This window comes from Rattus rattus, chromosome 15 (assembly GCF_011064425.1).
Source record: "Rattus rattus isolate New Zealand chromosome 15, Rrattus_CSIRO_v1, whole genome shotgun sequence".
NCBI classification, from domain to species: Eukaryota; Metazoa; Chordata; class Mammalia; order Rodentia; family Muridae; genus Rattus; species Rattus rattus.
This window is the reverse complement of record NC_046168.1, coordinates 36637828-36660850: the sequence shown is the minus strand read 5'-3', so window position 1 is coordinate 36660850 and position 23023 is coordinate 36637828. Positions and strand designations below refer to the sequence as shown.

Sequence of the window (23023 nt, the reverse complement as noted above, 5' to 3'; positions counted from 1 at the left end):
GACAGCCCCCCCGCCCCCGGTGACTCACAGGGTGTACCTGGGAGTCGTCAGAGCCCAGACTTCCTTAGCTTCTCGAGATGACCTTTGTTTACGCATGCTTAGCCTCTCTGCTCCTTTGCTTTTATGATCTGAAGCAACTGCCAGGACCCAAAGACACGCTGCTGTTACTCACCATTCAGGAAACTGTATCAGGAAACTCCGGGAGGAGGCAGCAAGGAGTCCCTGCCTGGTGTACTGTGCACGCGCTCCTTCCCAACAGGAAGCCTCTACCCAGGTGGATAGATCTGGGGTTTTCTAGGAAGCCAAAAAGGTTCTGGCCTGACAATGTGCCACTCACTTTGAAAACTTGATGTTAAAGGTGAATGTTCTTGGGTTCTGTTACCAGGGTAGACCTGGGAATCTGTGTTTCTACCTCTGCTCTACTCTACCCTCACTCCCGGGGAGCTAGGGATGGCAAAAGTAGAGCCTCCATTCTGTGAGAGCTGTTTTCCTCTCCTGTTTGAGAAAAGGTATTTTTGGACAGCAGATATCTATATTTGTACATATATCTATGTAATTTGTGTGCATGTGTATATATAATATATATGTATATATGGCTATATATGTATAAATATTGCTGTATAAGCATGTGTATATATATTGTATATGTATGTATGTATATCTATATCTATAGATCTATATCTATCTATATCTATATCTATACACATATATCTATCTATATCTATCATCTATCTATCTATCTATCTAGCTATCTATCTATCTATCTATACTGTGTGACCATGCATGTGTATATATTGCTATATATGCATGTGTATATATGTATATATATTACTGTGTGAGCATGTGTGTGTATATATATATATTGCTGTATGTACATGCATATGTGTGTATGTGTGTTATGTGTATTGCTGTATGTACAAATGTGTGTGTTTTATATATTTCTGCACATGTGTATGTATTCCTGTATGTGAATGTGGTTGGTGGCATGGACCTATGTGCATGTCCGTGTAGAGTCCAGAGATTGGTGTCAGGACTCTTCCCCCACTCTCTTCAATTTTGAGACAGGTTGTCTTTTTGAACCTGAAGTGAAGCTCATGGCTTTGACTAGGGACACCCATTTGCCCCTCAGAACTGGGATTGCAGAGGCACGCTGCCTGCGCGGCAGATGCTTTCCCCATCAAACCCTCTCCTCAGCCTAGCATTGTTACTTTCTCTGTATAGAGTGGCTTTAGAGGGGAAAGAACATTGAAATGAATTATGTACAGAGAATAAAAGAAGTCATCTTAAGAAATCGCAAAGTGGTTGTTTAAGTAGGTTCTCGCTGGATTGGAAAATGTTAACAATAAAGACTCCTAGTGGTACCCCACAAAGAGAGTCAAGTTTGACGTCCATGAAAGGTCACAGGAGGACCTGCTCAGAATTCAGTAGGTAATTAGTGCTGTCAGAATTGGATGTCAGTGGTGCCGATGGTGTGGTTTGCTGTGTGGCTGGCTTGAGGACACTGAAGGTGCTCTGGGATGACACCCTTCCTTCATGCACAGCCTGAGACTCTGAGCTGCCAAGTGACCCATTTTCTTTAGCCTAGGCCTCTTGTCCTGCCCTGAGGTCCTGGAACCTCCAGGAATAACCTGTCTTGTTCTCACATTTCCTCTTCGATTGTGCAATGGTAGGCAACCGGATAAGACCGTGTTCTCTTAGAAGCCGTCTCGCTGTGGCCTCTGCTTTTCTCTCCCCTGAATTTTGGGTTGTATCAGTACCGGAGAACTCCTTTCCTTGTGCTGAATTTTGGTTCCTTCTAATTTTTTTTATTCTAACACGGTCATGGAAAGTGTGACTAATGGAGGCTTGCTCCTCGTGCTAGGACTAATTTTAGTTGGTTCACAGCTTTTGCCGTCTAACTTTAGATGTTTGATTGGGTACTAACAAGTGTGAAGATTGGTGAATTTTGAGCCCAGCCTCTGTCCTCTTGGTTTGTTGGCTCAGATCCAGTAGACTAGGCCTTCCAGCCTCAGCCTCTGAAGGGTGAACAGATGGAAGAACGGACACTGGCGTCGGAGACAGATGGCAGGGGCAAAGAATTAACCACCTTCTGCCTGATGCATGGTACAAGCACATCGTCTCCAAAATTATCCCTGTCATAAACCTGAGAATTCTTTCCCTTTTTATGGCTTCTGTTAGTAAGTACACAGTCATGGTAGGCATGATCCTGTTTCTGAGGCTGTCAGAATGCTAGAGAATTAGTCCAAGATCAAGATATCAGAGGCTTGGCTTCTCCTGGGGTCTCTTTCCATGCCTAGCAGATGGCCACCTTCCCTCTATGTCCTGCTGTGAATGGCTTTGGTATCTGTCCCTCTTATTAGGCACCAATCATGTTGGATTAGGGCTCCCCCCTTGTGACTTCATTTACCACTAATTATCTCTTTACTAAAGGACTATATCCATATATGGGAATATTGGGAGTTTGAGCCTTGATATAAAAAAGTTAGAGGGACACACTTCTGCCCATAATAATCTAGGTTTATAGAAATCAAAAGCAGAGAAAGCTATTTCTTTCCCATTTATTGACTTACGCTGGGAAGTCACTCTGGTAAGCGCACATACGTGCTCTCGTGCCATGGCGGATGTGCAGTCAGAGAACAACTTACGGGAGTTGGTCTTTCGTCCATCATGCGGGCTTCAGGGATCAAACTCTGGTTGTCAGGCTTGGTGACAAATGCCCTTACCTGATGAACCACCTTACTGGCCCCAGAAAGAAATTGGATTTTTGTTTTTGTTTTTATTTTGAATTCACCTACTCACTTGATGTATTCGGATCCTGTCATTCTTACTGTTGACCCAAGTGTACATCTGGTATGTTTTTGTTCTTCTGAGTTGAATTTTTTTCTTTTAGTTCTTTTTGTGTGTGTGTGTGTGTGTGTGTGTGTGTGTGTGTGTGTGTGCATTTATATGCATACAGGTGAGTGCGTGTTTATATATAGAGGCCAGAGGTGGGTGTCAGATGGTCTTGCTTTCTAACTTGCTTATAAACTAGGGTCTCAGTGAACCTGGAACATGGTGATTCAGGCCTGTCTCAGCCTGCACAGTGCCGGGTGCGTCCTTTCCTTTTCGGTTTAGGTTCTGGGGCTGTGAATAAACTCAGGTCCTCATACTTGCCTGGCAAGCTCTTTGCCAACTGAGCCATCTCTTCGGGCCCATGAGGAATTTTCTTCAGTATTTCTTGTAGTTGAGATCTGCTAGCAATGGGTCATGTGTGTGCGCCTGCCTGGTACCTCTGTGTGTCATTTCTTCATTTTATAAGGACACCAGTCATACTGGGAAAGGGTCAATCCTAATAATGCCTTGCTTTAGCTGACCTAGTTCTGTAACAGTTCTTTCTGTCTTTACATGTAGTTGTGCTCTGAGAGACAATGGTTCAGCACATGGATTTTTGGGAGTGTGTGTGTGTGTGTGTGTGTGTGTGTGTGTGTGTGATGACAAGATGCCCAACATTGGGTCATTTATAAAGAAAATAACTTTTTACAATTCTGATGATTGAAGAGGCAAATATCAAAATATGAGAAGAATCTCCTGAGAGGGCTTCTTGTCCATTCATCGGAGCTCACTGACTGACTTGCTTTATGACATTAACCTATGGGGCAGAACTGCTCCACTCAAACCACTGCGCCAAAGACCTCGTGTCTCAGTGGCCTCTCCTTTGGGTTTATGTTCAATGACAGCAGGAGGAAACAATTCAGTCAGTTCGTATTGATCAGGGAACTTTGTGAATACAGGTTAAGGGGGCGGCCACAGTCATGGTGGCTTTTTTTTTCTTTTTTCTATTTTTCGGAGCTGGGGACCGAACCCAGGACCTTGCGCTTGCTAGAGTCATGGTGGTTTTAACAGTGAGAATATTAAGTTATTTTTATGAAGGTAATCTGTGGTTGGGTGTGTTCAGGTTGTTGTTAGTGGCTTTGACAGTGTTGTTTGACTTCTTTCTTTTCCAACCATTGCATGTGTGCTATCTTTCATTTGCATATTTGCGAAGGGCAGTTAGGCAAAGGAAAGGTAGCATGGGTATCTTTAGCAGTGGGCATGGCCCACCAGTCTCCTCCAGAGGCAGCAATGCCAAGCATTCTCTTGTAGAGCCCTCTTTGTCGGAAGGTAAGTAATTCACAAAGCTTCCATGACCTTATTGGCTAGACCCAGTCACAACTTCAAAGAAAGCCGTGAAAATGGAGTCACAATGCACTCTCCAGTGTGTCAATAGGAAGAGGCAGGGGGGCCAGACGCTTAGGCAGGTAAAGCATCTGAATTAAGATGCTTGCCCACCTGCTGAGTTAAGGCTGAATTAAGGCTCGTCTTGACCATAAATCTTATTGGAATTAAAACTCTACTGATGATGGTTACTGGGAGGGTATTTTTAAAAACATATCAAATGATTTAAAGATATTAAAAAATCCCATGTGAGTATGAACTGTCAGCAGTAAAGTTTTTGTTTAGGGGGTTTTTAAAAAATGGCAGTCTTTACTATGGAGAAATCATCCTGCATTTGAGCCTAGAAAAATCCTTTACATTTCCACAAATGTTTGCTAACTCAATAATCAGGGCAAACATTTGTCTAGTGCTTAGGATGGGCCAGGCACTGTGTGCAAAGTGCTTTATACTGTTATTCGATTTCATCTTCCGAGTGGAACCCTGAGAAAGGAACCTTTGTTAATCCTCTCGTCCAGGTGAGGAAGGTTAATAACCTCCTGCAGCTTGTCCAGCTGACCCAGGGCCACACCCTCGCTCGGCTGCCTCCGCCCACACTGCTGTGTTCTAACTGCTCTAGGGGATATGCTCCTCAGAATAGCTGCTAGAACACTTCCATTTCCTGTGACCTCCTACAGGCCTTAGGTCTCTAGCCAGCTGGTTCCACACGGAGCAGGACTCCACGTTTCATTCTTTTATATTGTGGCGTTTTTAGTTAGAGAAAGATGCATCGAGCACTGTGTTGAGGCATCCATTCCACATTTCCAGGGTGGGTTTTGGGCCTTGAGCACCAAACACTTAACTTCCTTTTGTACTTTCAAGGCAAGGTCCCCTGCCTATTCCCACCCAAGACTCATATATCCCAAGCTAGCTTTGAACTCCTCATGCAGCTGTGGTTGACTTTGAACTCTTGACCCTCCTGCTTCTACAGAGTGCTAGGGCTACAAACCAGTGCCCATAGGTGCTACATCGGTAGTAGTGTGCTAACTGAGCTGTGGCACCAACCCAAACAACGTCATTTTAAATTACAGTTGTCCTTGAGATTTCTTGGAGCACGTCATATGTAACAAGCTTCTAAACGTATTTTGAAATGTTATGTCATGTTTTAATTGAGCCTGTAAATGAAAACTGTTTACTTTAAACACAAATGGGTGGTTGGAACAGAATTCTGGGAGTCTGGTTCCCAGCTCCTCTGTCCAAAATCCCGAGGTCCTCTCCAACGTACTGACATGTTGAAAAAAGTTTTTAACTCTTTTTTTATTGCAGAATAAAACACAAATACCAGAAATCCACACAAAAGAAGAACAGGACTTTGGGAGGTTTTGTAAGGCAAGCACACATCAACAGTGTCAGGGGAGCCCCACTGTGTACCAACCACACATCCCTCTGTCCCTCCAGAACTAAATGTTGACCTGTTAGCAGGAAGCCTTTTCTGGTGCCTCTTCGTTGTATCATCTAAGTCAGCATTCTGTCACACAGGGGTTTAGTCTTGCTCATTTGACAGAAAAAAATCTTGGGGTGTCTTGGTTTTTTAAGATGGGAGTTTCTTTGTGTAGCCCTGGCTGTCCTGGAACTCACTTTGTAAACCAAAGACTGGCTTTGAACTCCACTGTCTTCCTGCCTCTGCCTTGAGTTCTGGGGTTAAAGGCATGTGCCACCATCCGGTGTGTTTTATAAGTATCTTTGCTGGACTGACTTCCCTCACCACCTTCCTCTCACCGAGGAGGGTCGTTAGCTCTGCATCCCCTCACTTGGTCATCCAGATGCAGCTCCTCCTTTGCCTCCTGTTTCCTGCATCCGGCTCCAGCCCACAGACTCAGGCAGGACCCTCTGGCAAGATCCCTACTGGTAGAATATGCTGTTATTGGACGGTCCCTGGGTCTGGTTTTTCCACTTTCTGAAGGATGGAGCTACTGGCCCGCAGCCTGTAGAAGTAACATTTCCTGGGAGTCGCAGAGTGGGGAGTTTCAATTCTGCCTTTTTATCATCTCAGTTATAGGCAGAATCGTTTTATAAAGTCTTTGATCATTACTTGATTGCCCAACAATTCACATAGGAACCACTAGATTAAACGCTTATGTCCTTGTTTTACCCAGTTTTTCTAGAATTAGTCTCTATCTTTCTTGGAAGGTGATAGGGAGGCTTTATTACTTTAAAAGCTTAAGATAATAAAACTTAAAATTTCAACCAGTATTAGCTTATAGAATTAGATATACTTAGTGAGTTTCCACCCTGGGCTGATAGACCAGGGGATGTATCCTCTGTTGTCTCTGGAGTCCTTCTGTAATGTATTTGCTGCTGTGCTGAGGTGATCCATGCTTGTCTTACATGTTTCTGCCTCATTCAAGGAGCCTCAGAATCTCTGGTTTCTTCTAGCGATATTTACAGACCATAAAACAGGTAGGAGATGCCCTTCACTGGAACAGCCATTCTCTGTAGGCATTCCCACTGGTTCCAACTGGGAGGAATGCACACATCCATACAGAAACATACACCCTTGTGAAGATACAGCCTTTTGAAGTTCATATTGATGTCTCCAGTTCACATGCCATGACCAGGGGGCGGGGGGATGGTTGTTAGGACAGAAAACATCCTGAAATGCTAAGGTCCTGGAATGCTACGGTTCATGCAAGATAGTAAACCATAAGTTTTCACTTCTATAAACAAGATTGATTGCCCCAACTGCATAGGATGTGCTTGATCACACATAGGTCAGGGATTAATAGATAGGAAATATGTCAGAATGTATGCTTGCCCCAATTGGACAAAGGCAGGAAATCAGTAGCCTTGTGGGTTTTGCCTTAATATGCACCTGACTAACATAATTTGTGGCCACTCTCTGGGAATTTCAGGTGTGGACTGGACTAATGTCCACCTTTCTGGTCAGTATTTAATAAAGCTTGTTTCAAATTTGGCTCAAGAATTGTGGTAGTGGTCTTATTCTTGCCTCGTGTGATCAACAAATCCTGTTTTTGTCACAGGAGAGAGAAATAAATATAGTTACCTATTTGATTGCTCCGTATAATTACATGTAGCTGTCTCCAAATAACAACACGTGTTATAATCACCATCTATGATTATAGAAAAACAAGAATATTATTTGGTATATGCCATGCTCCTTCTACCTACTTTATTTATGATTTATTCTCTATACTGCTAGATTATATAGCCATTATGTCAAACAATCTGCCTTGTAATTTCTATTTTGTGTTATTTCTCTAGGTATTTTCACCAGTCTTCACAACAGAGGCTCTAGACATTTCAATTAAAGAAGATTATCTAGCTGGCTTGGTAGTAAGAACTCATAGGAATAATATTCTCTGATCTATTACTAACATTTTGTGACTTTTGTAATTAGAGTCAATTTTGCTGGGTATAAAATCCATAACTCATATTCTCTTCCCTTGAGAATCTAAAGTATGTCACCCTTGTCAGAAGTCCAATGATGAAAATACAATTCTCTTTTGATCTTTGTGATCCACTCTTGTAACATTTTGGAGGGCACCAATCATGCTATGTATTTTAATTAACCTACTGTATTCCCGTACTAGCATTAGTGAGCTGTTTTGCTACCAAATGCTAGTTTGTATTTTGATCAGCTCTTATACTAAATCATCTCTTCTTTTTGATCTACATAACTCTGTGCTCTCAGTAACTATAGCACTTTTGTCTTTGAAAGGTCAGCTGAACCTTAAAAGTGTTCAAGGCTAGCACTAACTACATGTTATGCAAGGAAGTTAACGGTTTTCCTGTTCTTATTAGGCTGTGAGGAACCACCTATCCTTTTGAACTGTTTTCCTCTTGTGAGGTGAGGCTTTCCCTCAGCTACAGCTGTGCTCACCAAGCAGCTCTTCTCTGGGCAGGTGTATGGGTGCACAACCCGTGAGCGGCAGGTGTTCCTGTGCACTTGGTGTCAGGCTGTGTTCTCCTTGTACTTCGTAGGGAACCCTATGCTTTCAGCACATATGACCGTGAACACCAGAATGTTCCTAAGCTTGATTCCTCTGTTCATACATTCTCTTTTCCTTTTCTTTGTCTTACAGCCACATATCTACCTCTCCAGCCTTCCAATTGTGACCACTGATGCCTCCCTAGGTGCTGGGGCTGCCAGCTTCTTTGATAGGCACCCTTTCCTTGTTTTTGCCAGCTTTCTATGTTTTACACACACACACACACACACACACACACATGTGAAAGTTATATATTTAATATGCATATTAAATATTTATATGTTTATATAAATACATATATCCCCATATGCTGCCTGTGTACCTGGTGTCTGTGGTGCTAGAAGAGGGCATCAGATCTCCCAGACCCAGATGTATAGATGGTCAGGATGGCACGTGGGTGCTAAGAATAGAAGTTAGGGCTCCTGCAAGGTGAAAACATTCAGAACTTTGTTACCCAAGGTTAAAGGCAAGGCTGACATTTGAATCCATCTTTAATAAAGATATTTTTAGTTTGCATATGAAAGAATGAGTTTGCCTATGATTTTCACACGACACAAGGTCTCTGATTTCATTTGCCCCCTCCCTTCTCCATCCCTGTCTGCTCCCCACTCCTGCTGCAGGATCTGTGTCACCAGCTTCATCTAGGGGCACCTGAAGGTGCTTGCCATAGGTCAGTAAAAGATAGAGCTCAAGACTGGGTTAGATGATGGAGCTGTTATTCTAAGTTTAGAACTTTTTATCGACTTTCCTCAGAGCTATTAAAAATATCTGGTCTAGACCCCGGAGCATGAGTGGGAAGGGGAGGAGGTACGACAGATGGACAGAGGTATGGACAGACTGTGGTTCCCAGCCATTGTGCTGGCTGCAGAGAGCCGCATGTCATACTGATAAGTCACCGGTGTTACCTGCCCTCACTTGTTAGTACCTTAGCCCTCTGTGTACATGCATGTGTATGAGGCATGTGCAAGGGTGTGCACATGCATGTATGTGTGTGTGTGTGTGTGTGTACTAATGTGTCAATTTCAAAAGTTGTTAAGCTTGTTAATTTGATAAAGAAAAGCTTCAAAGCTTCTAAAGAAGTGTTTGGGTTTGTTGTTGCTGCTGCTGCTGTTGTTGTTTTTCCTTTTTGGTTTGTTTTTACTGTGCTGTCTCCACATAGTCTCAGAATCCCTTTGAAAATGCACATTTGGACCACCGAGACGATTCAGCAGGTAAGGTGCTTGCCACCGAAACTGCTGACCAGAGTTAACGAAGAGAACTGAATCCCCAAAGCTGTGCCCTGACATCAGCCCACGTGCTAGCCTCCACCAAGTCATTAGATGTAATTTTAAAAGTTAAAACAAATACTCATTTGGTCCTGAGTGTTGGGGAAAGCCTTGGACAGGCACGTAGGTGGTGGTTGAGTAGTAGCTGGCTGTGTGAACTTGCCGAGCTGTGTAATCACTGTCAGCGAACACACCATCTAAGACCGTAAAGCGTAAACTATTACCTCCAGGCCCCCTGGATCTGGAATCCTAAGTTCTGATGACGATCGCACTTACTTTTTATTATCACTGCAAGCACAGGTTCCAGGGGAGACCCAAGTCTTGGTAGAACAAGAACGATGGTGTCCTGGGTGCCCTGGGAAGGGAAACGGCCCTGCCTGCCCCAGGATAGAATGGGAAATTTTAACCAAGGAGCTTGGGTGGGAAGGCACTGGCTCAGGGTCTCCCAGGAGACTCCAGTGCCGTGCGGTGTTGTCCAGAGTAAATTTATTTTTAGACCATCTTCATGATCCTTTTCCTTGCCAAGTGACCGTTAACTCCACTTACATATGCTAAATAGAGAAGCCATCTGTGACAATATCAGGAAGCTAATAGAGTGACCCACAAGTAAATTCGGTTTTGTACCAAAAAAAGGTCCAGTACCATTTTGTTTTTAAGAATGAACAGGATGAACAAGGACCGAGAGAATAGCCCTGGTGTAGATCGCTCACCTAGCTGCACGAGGTCCCACATTCAACCCCCCAGAACTGCAAAATAAACAAAATAACAACTAGAACCCTTCAATGGCTTCAATGTGCTTGGCTGCTTGTGTCTGTAAAATGGAGTTTCCTGGAGTTGAAACCCTACGCAGCTGGAGAACAAGGTTGGCCTCTGTGCTCTGATATGGAAAGATCTTCAAGACAGATTGAATTAAACACCAAAGAATGATCTCATTATGTTTTCTTTAAAAGGCATATTATATGTTGATGGGTGCATAGGCATTTTTGGAAAGAATGAACACTGTACCATTAATAGTAGAGCCGCTTGGGAGAGAAGGGGGTTTACATTTTCATTTTATTCCGTCGGTAGTGCTCCAGTTTCATAATAAAAAACATATTTGGCAAAGGAGAGGATTTCGATTTCAGTTGAGGTTTTGAGTCCTTCTAATACTACTCCCTTTGAAAAATCTGAATAAAAATAGCCTCCTGGGAAAAGCGAATCAAACATAAACACTTTTGCCTCGGCATTGGGTATCTCTCCAGTTCCACTTCCCCGGCCCTGACTTCTTTTCAAAGTACAACTCTGCTGAATGTTTCTTTAGCTCAGATCCATCCCTGCTTCCCCCAGTGTCTATTGACGTTCTGAAGGGTGCTGTGGCTTATCATGGCCCTGGCCTTGGCTTGTTACCCATGGTTGATGGCTGTCCCGTGTACTGGGCATAGTACTCATGTAAGAGTGTGCTGCGTGCACACTGGTGTGCACACTGGTGCACACTGGTGTGCTGCGCTGTGTCTCCTAGAAACTGTAGTTGGCTTCCAGGTCTCAGCCTGCTCTCCTGTAACAGCAAGCGAGGAATGAATAGACTAACAGCTTCAAAGCTCCTGCTTAGCCCTCAAGCCTGTCTGACCCCACCCCTCTCTTCCTCTGGGCGCTTACTTCCCATCCCATTCCCAGATCGCTCAGCAGGCTACCAAGCCACACCCGCTCTTCCCTGAGTGTGCTGGGCTGTATCCAAGTTTTCTCTGTTCTGGACACAGCCCAGGTGCTGTCTCACAAATCTTCTGAGTCCAGAAATGACTTTGCTCTCTTCAGAGGTCCTATAAGTCCTCACAGGCTCCTATTTTTACAGCACTCCACCCCTGCAGCTCTCTCTGGTGTCCTCAGATAGCTTCCTGGGCACAGTAAAGACTTTTTTAGTTTTTACCTCTTTTGGTGTTATTGAGATATAATGAATGAATGTTGATTGCAGTCCAGTCAAGAACTAAACTGATTTGATAGACACCTACATCTGGATAAAAGTTGCCATGACCAACGATGGACACCTTCTCACTAAAGTTACAATCTACAGATATGGTCAGGACACTTAAGATGTGCTCTCTTGTTAGCGAATGACATCATGTGGTACAGTAGTAGACCTTGGAATTCTTCATCTTAGAACTCAAGGCTTGTATCAGTTGAGTAACCCTTCCCCATACTTCCGACCCAACCCAGGCAACCACTGTCTGCTTTCTGCTTCTATGAAGGAAGTCTTGTTATTAGTGTGTATTAATGAGTGACTTCGTTTTTATGATTCATTCAGATGTTTTTACTTTCATTCAAAGGACTGTTTTTAAAGGTCTAAGGTTAGAGCTGGAAAGACTGCTCAGTGGTTAGGAGCATTTGTTCTTGCTTAGCATCCAGGGTCCTAGTACCTACTTGGCAGTGCACACATATCTGTAACTCCAGTTCCAGGGGATCGATGCCCTCTTCTGACTTCTGTGGGCACCAGGCAGACACATGATGATCCTGCAGGCAAAAATATACATATACCGAAAATAAGAATAAATTTTTAAAAAGGCTGAGGCTAAAAGTAAGGACTGTTCCTTCAGAATCCACTATGATTAATAGGTTAGACCATCTCCTCTTACAGAGTTTAAACTTGAACCTTATTGAGGAATATTATTGAGGGATATTTAGGCAACCAGGATCTTTGGGTGTTTCCCTTGTCACCACCCTGTACTTGAATATTGTAAGTTCTTATCTAATAAGCTAGATCTTATCTTGATAGTTGAAAAAGTAAACATATCACACCCATTATTAAGACAACTCCCTGAAAAGTAAATTTAGAAAGAAAGCACCGTGAGGCCACAGACACTGTGTGAAAACAAATTTCATTTCTTGGTTCCCTTCCATGTTTGCCCATACGTACTTATTTATGACTGACCGGGAAACACGCAGCTCTGTGACTTCACTTGGCATTGCTTCCTCCCCAGTTCCCGTGCTTTTGTGGACATTTGGCTGGGATTCAGGATGAGACTCTTAAAATTCGAGTGATTGCTGCCTTTCCTGAGAAAGAGAACGGAGCCTATAAAACAGATGCAACCAGAAGGAGTGCCATGGTGTGCTTTGAAAGGAAGAGAGCTCGGGCTGGAGAGATGACTCAGTGGTTGAGAGCACTGACTGCTCTTCCAGAGGTCCTGAGTTAATTCCCAGCAACCACGTGGTGGCTCACAACCATCTGTAATGAGATCTGATGCCCTTTTCTGGTGTGTCTGAAGACAGCTACAGTGTACTTATATATAATAAATGAATAAATCTTTAAAAAAAATAAAAAAGAAGAGATCTCATTCTGATCTTCCCTAGATGGGCTGAAAACAAAACAAAACAAAACAAAATAAAACAAAACAGTAGAGGACACTTGACATTTGTACCTCAGAGAGATTAAGATCTTGAAGCAATTGCAAGCCTTTTCCTGATTAAGCATGCATCCTTGTGAGATTAGCCGAGGTTTTGCCTGAGCAATGGCTTTTTATTTACGAAGGTGTGTTAGTTGGGAGCAGCTGGCCAGCAGCCCTTCCCTATCCATAGCCCCTTAGCTAGTCCCAAATTGTTCCGTAATAAAAATCCTTGTCTCTTAACTGATTGGATGGAATAATTTACACAGAAGAATTAATCTCTAAGGACCCTTTTCAGGAGAAACCACATCTGACCAGTACACAGAGGCAAAGAAGTATGGTTAACATAAGGAGAGAATTAGGCTAAACACCAGAATCTCTTTGAGGCCTTCTCCAAAGAGAAAGAGGGGTATTAAACACACGGAATTTAACAGGCACTAAATACTCTTCTTGGACCCAGACCTGCTTTGGCCCCAGGCAAGGCTGTAAGGGTTAGCATTGCATTTCCTGACTTAAAGTCACATTGACTCCCTCTGACCTTGAGAAACAGCTACCTTTCTTTACAGAGGTTTTAAAGTATTTTGCCATTCCTTTCATCTCCCACAGTTATTAATACAAACGTTATTTTAACTTAAGTTTATGTTTAGGGATTAGTTTGTGTTACAATGATCTCACCTTATTATTTTTAACTTTATGTTTTTGAGAATTTCATATATGAGTAGTTATAGTTATACTCTTTCTACCCCTCGTTTTTCCCCTGACTACTCCCCTGTTCCACCTCTACAACCCATAATAAGTGGAGAATTCATAACTTCTTCTATAGTTATTCTTGCTTTACACACACACACACACACACACACACACACACACACACACACACACACTGAGTCCAATTAGTGTTTCCTGTGTATACATGGATTTGGGGCTTGGGCAACAGGATGTTCATCCTGGAACAATTACATTTCTCTGTCTTTCAGTAACCATCAAGTGCCTGTAGCTCTTCAGCTAGGGGTGGGGTCTTGTGAACCTTACCGTCGTCCGTCCTAGAACATTGACTGCTGTGGTCATGTGCAGGTACCTAGATTGTTGGAGCATACTGCTGCATCATTTTTGCTATGTCTAAAGGCCTCTTGAATTCACCACTCCAGTCCTCTGTCTCTTATGATCTTCCACCCCCTCTTCCTCAGCTTCCCCTGAGACTTAGGAGAGGGGTCATGCTCTAGATGACCCATTTAGGAATGAATTTCCACAGCCACTTGGTCTCTGCATTTGACCAATTGTGATCTCTGTAACAGCTCTCTGCTGCCAAAGAGGATTCTTCGATGAGGGATGGGGTCTGTGCTTATCTGTGTTTATACAGATAAGCTTTTAGAAGGCACTTGGACAATATATTAATTTAGCAAAATGGTAGTTGTAGGTTCTCTTCTGGTATCAGTCACCTCTCTGGCCAGAGGTTCTTAGCTAGGTCTATAATACCAGGCATGAATTTTCTCCTATTGAGTGGGCCCTGTGTCCAATCAGACAGTTGTTGGCTACCCCCAAGCTGTTGCACCACTAGGGCTATCTTGCTGGGCTGGTCACTATTATTGTTCACAGGATCTATAGCTAGGTAGGACAACTGATTGTCTCCTCTGCCCCCTGTTAGCTTATGCAGCACCCTCTGACGCTGTGAGAGCTGGCCCTCGTGGAGGTCAGTGCTAGAATGATTTCTTCCCCTATGGTCTGTGACTGAGCGTCTTCAGCAGTAGGCTCTTGTCCTTACGTTTGAGCAGGCAACCAAGGGCAATGGAACAGTCTGTATTGTTTTTAAAGGAAGGCAACCTTGCCTGGCATCTGTGGTTTCTGGTGGGAACATTATCCTTCTGTAGTGGTAACTCCAGTATATACACACACACACACACACACACACACACACACACACACACACACACACACACACACACACACAAGCTAAAATACATTTTTTCTATGGCCTTTAAAGCATTCCTATTCCTAATTATCTCCTCTCACTCTACCGGCTTCTACAGTTACTCCAAGTTAAACTCAAACCTGAAGATTCAGAGTTGAATGCACAAATAAGAAAGAACATGTGGTGTTTGTCCGTCTGCGTCTGGGTTACCTCATTCAGTATAATATTTTCCAGTTCCATCCATTTACCTGCTAAGTTCTCGATCTTTCACCTTACTATATTAGAGCCCATGATTTCACAGCGAAAACGTCAGAGAGTTGTGCAGTTCTCAGTGGGGATGGCAGGATATCTGTGTATTACTTATGGTTTGATTTATGAAAGGGCCATCAACGATTAGTTCTCCCTCATCCCGTTTTGCTTTTTATAGGTGAACAAGAGCTATTTAGCTTTACCTTTCTTTTACAGCAGCCTCTGTGGGTCAGTCCTTCAAAGACCTGTGAGAATCGTTAGACTGGAACTTAGCCCCAGGTGTGGGAGATCATTAGCATTGACCTGGAATATGGGAGGAATGTGAGAAATAGCAAGCGAAAAATCTGTGAAAAGGTTCCAGTCTCAGGGTGGAGGGAGGGGACCATGGGGATGTGCCAGGTGCAGCTATCTAGGCCTGGGTGTCGCTAACCTCTGAGTGCTGCTGCCTGAGACTAGCTCCTCCCCTACATGGTCATTGCTGGCCCTTGGTGGCCACAGGTGACACGAGCACTGACTTTGCTTTTGGTGAGTTAGAAAAGCCAAGGTGGGAGATGAGTCCTGGGCTAGAGGTGTTGTGAAGCCTCTCTGATTTCCTAGAGATATTTACATGAGATCCAGGGTGAGGATCAGAATCCAAACTGCCAGCAGTTAGTGTTTTCACACAGCCAAATGTTTGCTCATTTACTGTGATTTTTACACATGCTAGGTACCACTGATGTACATCCTCAGACTAGACCTTACCAAGTCCTTAAAGCACCTCTCTCTCTCTCTCTCTCTCTCTCTCTCTCTCTCTCTCTCTCTCTCACACACACACACACACACACACACACACACACAATACTATATGTCAACCAAAGGCACCATTTTACCAACTGATTCATTTAGTATTTCCATTCTTATATTCTTGAGTCAATCAACTAATGATCAGTACATAATCTTGCATATAGAGGTCATGAATTCGGGAACAGCTCAGCTGTCTGGTACTGACTTGAGGTGTCACCTAGCTTGAAGCCAGAGAACTGGCTAGGTCTGCAAAATCCAGAGATTCTGGAATCAGGAAGATCCAAGCAGGAAATCTCATTTCTTACATTCAGCTTCTGACAGGCTTTTTTTGGAGTAAACCCTTACATGGGGGATGAGTCTTCCTAGAGACAGTGGCCCAACATAGAACAGATAGAAGACTTAAGTATCTGTCATAACACCAAGTCCTGGGAGTCACAGTTAGCCACACAGGTCACATGGGAAGGGATCCCACAGGGAAGTGCCAGTCCTTGGGAATGCCTCAGAGACAAGCTGATTCAGGAGGCAGAGAGGCAAAGCTCAGCATAGCATTGAAGAAAACGAGGTGAGTGTCCCAGTGGAGGAGGTGGCATGTGAAACTGATGGGCTGTCAGCAGCTGGGGAAGGGAGAGTGTCCTGGAGTAGGGACCAGGAGGAGGGCCGTCAATGCAGTCTGACTGGAACCAAGGCTGACAAGATGAGGAAGATCAGCACCCGTGAGGTCTGAAGGTGGGGAATGAGTTCTCTCAGGGCTTTGAGCAGACCAGGAACCTCATCACTGACATATGTAGCTGTAGTTTGTGTGTGAGTCTCAGGCTTTGGCACCTGGTCTTTGGCACCTTTGGCACGGAGGTCTTTCTCAACATTATCTACGTGCCCAGGGCTCCCATTTCCAAACTCTAAGACTTTCTCCCACCCCCACCCCCATCCCCCCTCACCTCCCCGGCCACAGACTGTCTTGTACTGTTTAACTTTCATGGGTTTGTCTTATTTATCACTGTGAGATTACTGGGGCCACAGGGCCTAGTCTTATCTGTTTGGATTTCCTGTGTGGTGCTTAGCACACTGGTGTACAGTAAATACTTGCTAACTGTGGATAACATCAGCCAGTTACTCTGTGTGGATAGCCACCATTTCCAGCTTGTGGTGCATAATGTAGTTAAAACATTTTCTAGAAGATTTCTGTGAATGGAAAACATCCCAATTTGCCAAACTATTTAGAGGAAACTAGGAGGGGGGAAAAAGTGATTTAACAAAAACTCCATGGATTATTTTTAACCTAAAAAAGATTTATTTTGCTTAATTCAGTTGTAACTGCCGATGCGGTTATAACCATGTGAAATAAGGGTGGCTTTCTGATGTAAGGGCTGCCCTCCTCGTGCGACAGTCATGTTTCCCCGAAGCAATCATTTCACAAACACTTCTGGTTTTAAGTTAGCAGGGGCATTTATGCTTTCATCTTTCAAAATCGCCATGAGACTAAGAATGAAGTCTAGGGGTATAGACAAGTCCGGTAGCCCCAAGCAACAAAGGGCTAAAAGACAGAAGACAGCTGTGGATGGGGGTTGAGGTTGCAGAGAAAGGGGGAAAGACTAAAATGCTTGCTGAGGGGGCTGGAGCTGATGCAGGGAATCCATGGGAGTCCTCAGATTCCAGAGGCTCAGGTGAGACCCAGAGTTTTCCGGTGAGAGTGAGGACTAACAGGGATTTGTCCCCAGCAGCTCTGGCTGTAGGAAGTCAGCCAGGCCAGATTTAATGAGAGCCTGGGAAGAAGATGTCTGAATGGGAGAGCAAAACACCTAAGAATGGTAGCCCTCAGCTCAAATCCCGACCAGTGAGCTGTGAATTCAGGGCCATCAGCTAATGTGCTTGGATTTTCCTTCCTTCCTTCCTTCCTTCCTTCCTTCCTTCCTTCCTTCCTTCTTTCCTTCCTTTCTTATTTATTAAATGCAAAGCTGGGTGGTATGATTCTGAGGTCTGCTCAGATTCTAAAATTACGATTTTGTTGGGCAGTAACCCCATCCCCTGCCCCACTCCCAGCAATTCTAGCTCTGGGTGTCTGATGCAGAACAAATATGTACAGATACTTATGAGTGTGCTCATCTACTCTACATCAGCTGTCAAAGGATGGACGCTGTGCGTGCTTTTGAGATCAGGAAGTGTGCTCTAAGTCTTACAATCGTTCACAAAATCAGGATCGCCTTGTTTTATTTTAAGTTTTAGTTAACAGGTAAATCTTTAATATATTAGTGGTGTACAACCTGATGTATTGGTAATGTTTCCACTATGGAATACTTAATTAAGCTAGTTAACCTCAGTATTGCTATCTCTTTTTTTCCCCATCCCCTTCAATGAAGGGAATTAAGACAAAGAAGGGCCGAGTAACTCCCTTGAGATCACCCATGCACGAGGACCACTGTAGTCGATTCTCGCTGCTGTTTTCAGGTTCACACTGTATTGTAGGTATTGCTAGCAGCTGTTGTCATCAGGATGCGTCTCTCCATGATGTGCAGTAGATCTCCTGACCTTAGTTCTCCCGTCTAACTGCAATGCTGTGTCTGTGGTTGCCATCTCCTCGAATCCTCACTGCAGCCACCAGTCTCTGGTGACTTCGAGGTCTTTCTGTTCAACGTGTAAATGAGTCATTCCATCCTTGTCTTTCTGGGGCTGGTATCTTTCTCTTAACCTGAGGTCCTTGTTCTAATCTGTCCTCTATTGCTTCGATTAAACACCAAAAGCAACTTGGAGAGGACAGGGTTTATTTCACCTTACAGGTCATGCTCCATCACCGAGGGAAGTCAGAACAGGAACTTAAGGCAGGAACCTGGAGGCAGGCACTGAAACAGAGGTCAGGGCCACATGCTGTTTACTGGCCTGCTCCTCGAGGGCCACCTGTCCTGGGGTGCAGCCTGTAAAGGAATGGGCTCTCCTACATTTATTAACAATAAAAATAAGTGCTCTAGAAACGTGCCCACAGGCCAGTCTGATCAATGCAGTCCTCAGCTGAGGCTTCCGCAGGTAACTCTGAAAAGTGTCAAGTGACAGCTGAAGCTAAGCAGGTGGCTCCTCCAGGTGCTTTCATGTTGTTGCAAATGGAATTTCCTTTTGAAGATAAATAGTACACCAGTATTTGTCATCTCGACCCGCCCACCTCCCTACCTTAAAGACATGATTGCCTGTGACCACCAGAGACCGGAAGGGAGGGGTGGGGAGGGGGGGTAGGGGTGATGGAGGCTTCAGGAGCTGCAGCAGGAAACAGTAAACAGGTTTCAGGGAGCCTCTCGGTTAATTGCAGGGAGCAAAGGCTATTTAATTGGGGACTGGGCAGAGGCTTTCAGGGTGAGTGTTCATCATTGGCCTGGGTTCTGGGGATGCTTGATTAACATAAGGAGGAATTCCCGGATCTGTTGGACATGACCTTATAAGGGGGAAGAAAGTTTAATCCGGCTAGTGGGTTATATGACGTCTTCTGGTAGAGCATAGGTAGAGCACAGGGTTATGTGCATCAGGACACAGGCCCAGGGCAGGAGGAGCCATGATCTCTAGACAAGAGTTCCGGGGTTTAGACATGCCTGGACCCCACTCTTGCTCCATCTCCACTCCCCACCCCTGCCCTCCAGTTGTATATGCACATGTCTTTATCAGGGAAATATTCTAGAATTTGAACTGCGGTCTCTGTGGCATAACTCTAAAATCATTAGAAGCATTGAAATGTGTGTTTAAAGTGACACATTACTTCATTAAAACAGGGAGGGTGGCCAGGGCATGAGAGGCTGGTTGCTCAGTAGTTCGTAGCCCTTGTTGTTTCTTCAGGGACCCAGGTTCAGTTCCCAGTGGTTCACAAGCATCCCTTAACTCTGGTTCCTAGGGATCAGATGCCTTCCTGGGGCCTCCCTAGGCGCCAGGTGCACGCATGTGTACATGCAGGCAAAACACTGGTACACGTAAAATTTAATACATTAATCTAAAAAAAATGCTTAAAATGGGGGGGGGGTGTATTAAGAAGCCAAGGAAGAGGGAGGAGGGCGATCTCAGTGAACCGTGAGCAATGCATCGGTTACTGCTGAAGTGGGTGGGGCTGCGGACAGCGCTTTCTACTCTTCAAAGTTTTGTGTATGTTTGAAATTTCACACGCCAAAAATGGTGAGCAATTAATATTTTAAAACAAGATACAAAATGATGGGTTTCCTCGTGACACTTTCATTTAAGTATATTATATTTTACTTTTATTATATTCACCTCCCCACTGCTATTTCTTGTCTTACCACCAGTGGCTGGTCCACCCCTCCCTCCCAGATAGTCTCCCCTTTATAGACATATAAATCTAGATTTTGCATATGAGAGAAAATGTCATATTTGTCTTTCTTAGTCTGATTTATTTTTCATTGCATGGTGATGTCCCATTCATCCTGTTTCTCATGGGCACATAATTTTATTCTTGATGACTGAATATGTGTGTGTTTGTGTACGTGACCATGTATATACAAGTGTGCATGCTCTCTTGTGTGCACATGCATGGAGAGGTCCAAAGTCAACATAGGGTGTCTGTCTCAAAGTCTTTTCACCTTATTTGAGATAGGGTCTCTTGCTGAATCTGGAGCTCAGCTAGAGTAGCTGGCCAGTAGGCCCCAGGAATCCCCTTACCTCTGTGTCCTAGTGCTGGGATCACAACACGCACTACCATACTCGACTTCTTATGTGGGTGCTGGGAGTCCAAACTCAGGTCTTTATGCTGTGTGCGAGGTGCTTACCCACTGGGCCATCGTCATAGCCCCACAAAGGTAGATTTTTGTTCCCCTCTTAAGATGAGGAAACTTGAAGCACAGAAGAGCTGTATACCTTGTCTGAGACCAATGATCTAGTGGACACAAGCCCTGTGGTCAGCTGACCATATACTGGACTTTGATGCATCCTGCATCCTTGGTTGCCTTGGAACATAATTTCCACCAAAGGTCCATTTTCTACAGACTTCAGTTTAACACTTATGATGTGCTCCCTTTAAGGGCCCCCCCTCAGCAAAAATGAGGAAGCCATGTTTCCCTGAGGGAACTGCAGGCACAGATACTATAGGGAGTGACAGTCTCTGAGGGACATTACAAGTGGACCCCATGCTTTGATCTGAAGGTAGTGGAGACCGTCATTGCAAATGCAGATTCCCTGCAGTCTTACTTTTCAGCACACATTGGTCATGCGTAGTTTGAAGTATGTATGCAGTGGTAAAATCTAGTGTCTTTATCCTCCCTCTCCACTCACCTCAACATAAGCCCTCACTGATCAATACCCAGTTTATCGTTTTCTTTTCGCTTCTCTCTGTGAGACGTACAGTCCATGTCTTCTTCCTATCAGGAGGAAATGAATGTCTATTCATTTTGCAAAAAAACTAGAGTTTCAGTCACCTTTATGTTGAATAAACTTCTCTTTCTTCAAAGACTCCCCATTTTCTCTATCCATCCACTGACAGTCACTTTTGTTAATTCCATGTCTTATCAACTATGAATGGAGCCACCGTGAATATGGGAATGGCATGTATTTTCTTGATATGCAAATTTCACTTCTTCTGGCCCTATAACCAGAAGTGTGTTGGCTGAATCTGAATTTGTGGTACATCTGGTTTTAGTTTTCAATGCTTTCTCCGTAGTGGTTCTCGTAATTCACATTCCCACTGACGGCATTTGTGAACAACTCTCTTTCCAAATCTTTATCATTTTTTATTTTAAATAGTAGTCATTCTAATTGGGGTTGCTTTTTCTCAGTGGTTTCATGGAACTTTCTTCACATCTTGATTACCTGTGGATGGACTTGCTGGTCACTGAGTGTTTCAGGCGCTTCAGGCTGAAGACCTGGGCGTCTCCCTCACCTCTGACTCACAGATTCTGTGGTGGGCTTTCGTGGAATCTAGTGGGATGAACTCTTTGATGGATCCTGGCTTAGGGTTTCTGAAAAGTCTAAACATGTACGATAAAAACAGTTAAGCTGTCATAATGTGAAAAAGATAGAACTGATCTAAAAGCACTGTTTCATACCCATAATGCACGACAAATGCCACCCTACTCCTAGGGTAAATATGTGTCCACAAGTCTCCAGTGCCTCCTCTCACCCACTCCAAGGTCTCACTGAACTTTTGGGGGGAGGGGTGTGAAAGTCTAGGAACTAGAGAAAGGTGAGAGAGCTTCCTAAAAGTTCTAGTTCGTCTTCAGGAAGGAAGGGGCCGCTTAGGCTGTGTGAGTTTTGAGCATCTGACCAGCCTCAGAAGAATTTTATTGTTTCAGTGTTAAACTTTTATCAAACAAGAGAAAAGATAGATTTATTATCCACTCACGATATATTTGTAATAATAAAACCAAAATTTTTAACTGATTAGTGGATTCTTGCCCTGTGCCTTAGGCTTGACGGTCAACACCCCTGTCGTGTGAAGGTCATTTGGTTCCCAGGTGCGGCTTCTGCAGCTGCTCACTGGTGTTTTGTAAGCTAGAGAATCCCTGTGCTCTTAGAGACAATAGTCTCTTCAATGTTACCCTCACACTGCATGACCTAGAGGTGTGCGTGTGTTCTTATGCTGGAAAGAGAGATTTCCCGAGAGCACTGGATGTGTTTTTGTTTTGTTTTTTTCTGTTTTCTTGTGTTTGCTGCTAATTTCTGGGTAAAAGTGAAAAGCAGCAGTTACCACTAGGAGGAGGGTAGGGTGGAAAGAACGAAATTTGCATTTGAGAGTTAGTTCTGTGAGTGTGTGTGTGTGTATATGCAGATTCTCATTCTGTGTGTGTGTGTGAGTGTGCATCTGTGTGTGTGTGTGTGAGATTGTGAGTGAGAGTTATGTGTGAGAGTGTGTGTGTGTGTGTGTGTGTATGAGAGTGAGTGTATGTGAGTGTGTGTGTACGAGAGTGTGTATAAGTATGTGTGTATGTTGAGTGTGTATGTGTGAGTGTGTGTGTGAGTGTGTGTGTGTGTGTGTGTGTGTGTGTGTGTGTGTGTGTGTGTGTGTGTGTGTGTGTGTGTGTGTGTGAGTGTGTGTGTGTGTGAGTGTGTGTGTGTGTGTGTGTGTGTGATGTGAGTGTGTGAATGTATGTCTGTGAGTGAATGTGTGTATGTGAGTGAGTGTGTGTGAGAGTGTGTGTGTGAGTGTGTGAGAGTGTGTGTGTGTGTGATGATGTGTGTGTGTGTGTGTGTGTTTGAGAGAGAGAGAGAGAGAGAGAGAGAGAGAGAGAGAGAGAGAGAGAGAGAGAGAGAGAGAGAGAGAGAGAGAGACAAAGTGAAGAGCCTGAGAGACAGAGACAGAGAACACAAACA

General features: G+C 44.1%; 1 protein-coding gene and 1 long non-coding RNA gene across 2 annotated transcripts in view; both read left to right on the top strand.

The window, feature by feature from the left end:
- Tnfaip8 (TNF alpha induced protein 8) overlaps nt 1-23023 on the top strand; it is a 113997-nt gene that overhangs the window by 6817 nt on the left and 84157 nt on the right. The window lies entirely within an intron of this gene.
- On the top strand, nt 175-12721 carry LOC116884681. The gene is made up of 2 exons (XR_004385888.1): nt 175-358; nt 12397-12721. It is a non-coding gene; the product is annotated as an uncharacterized LOC116884681 (long non-coding RNA).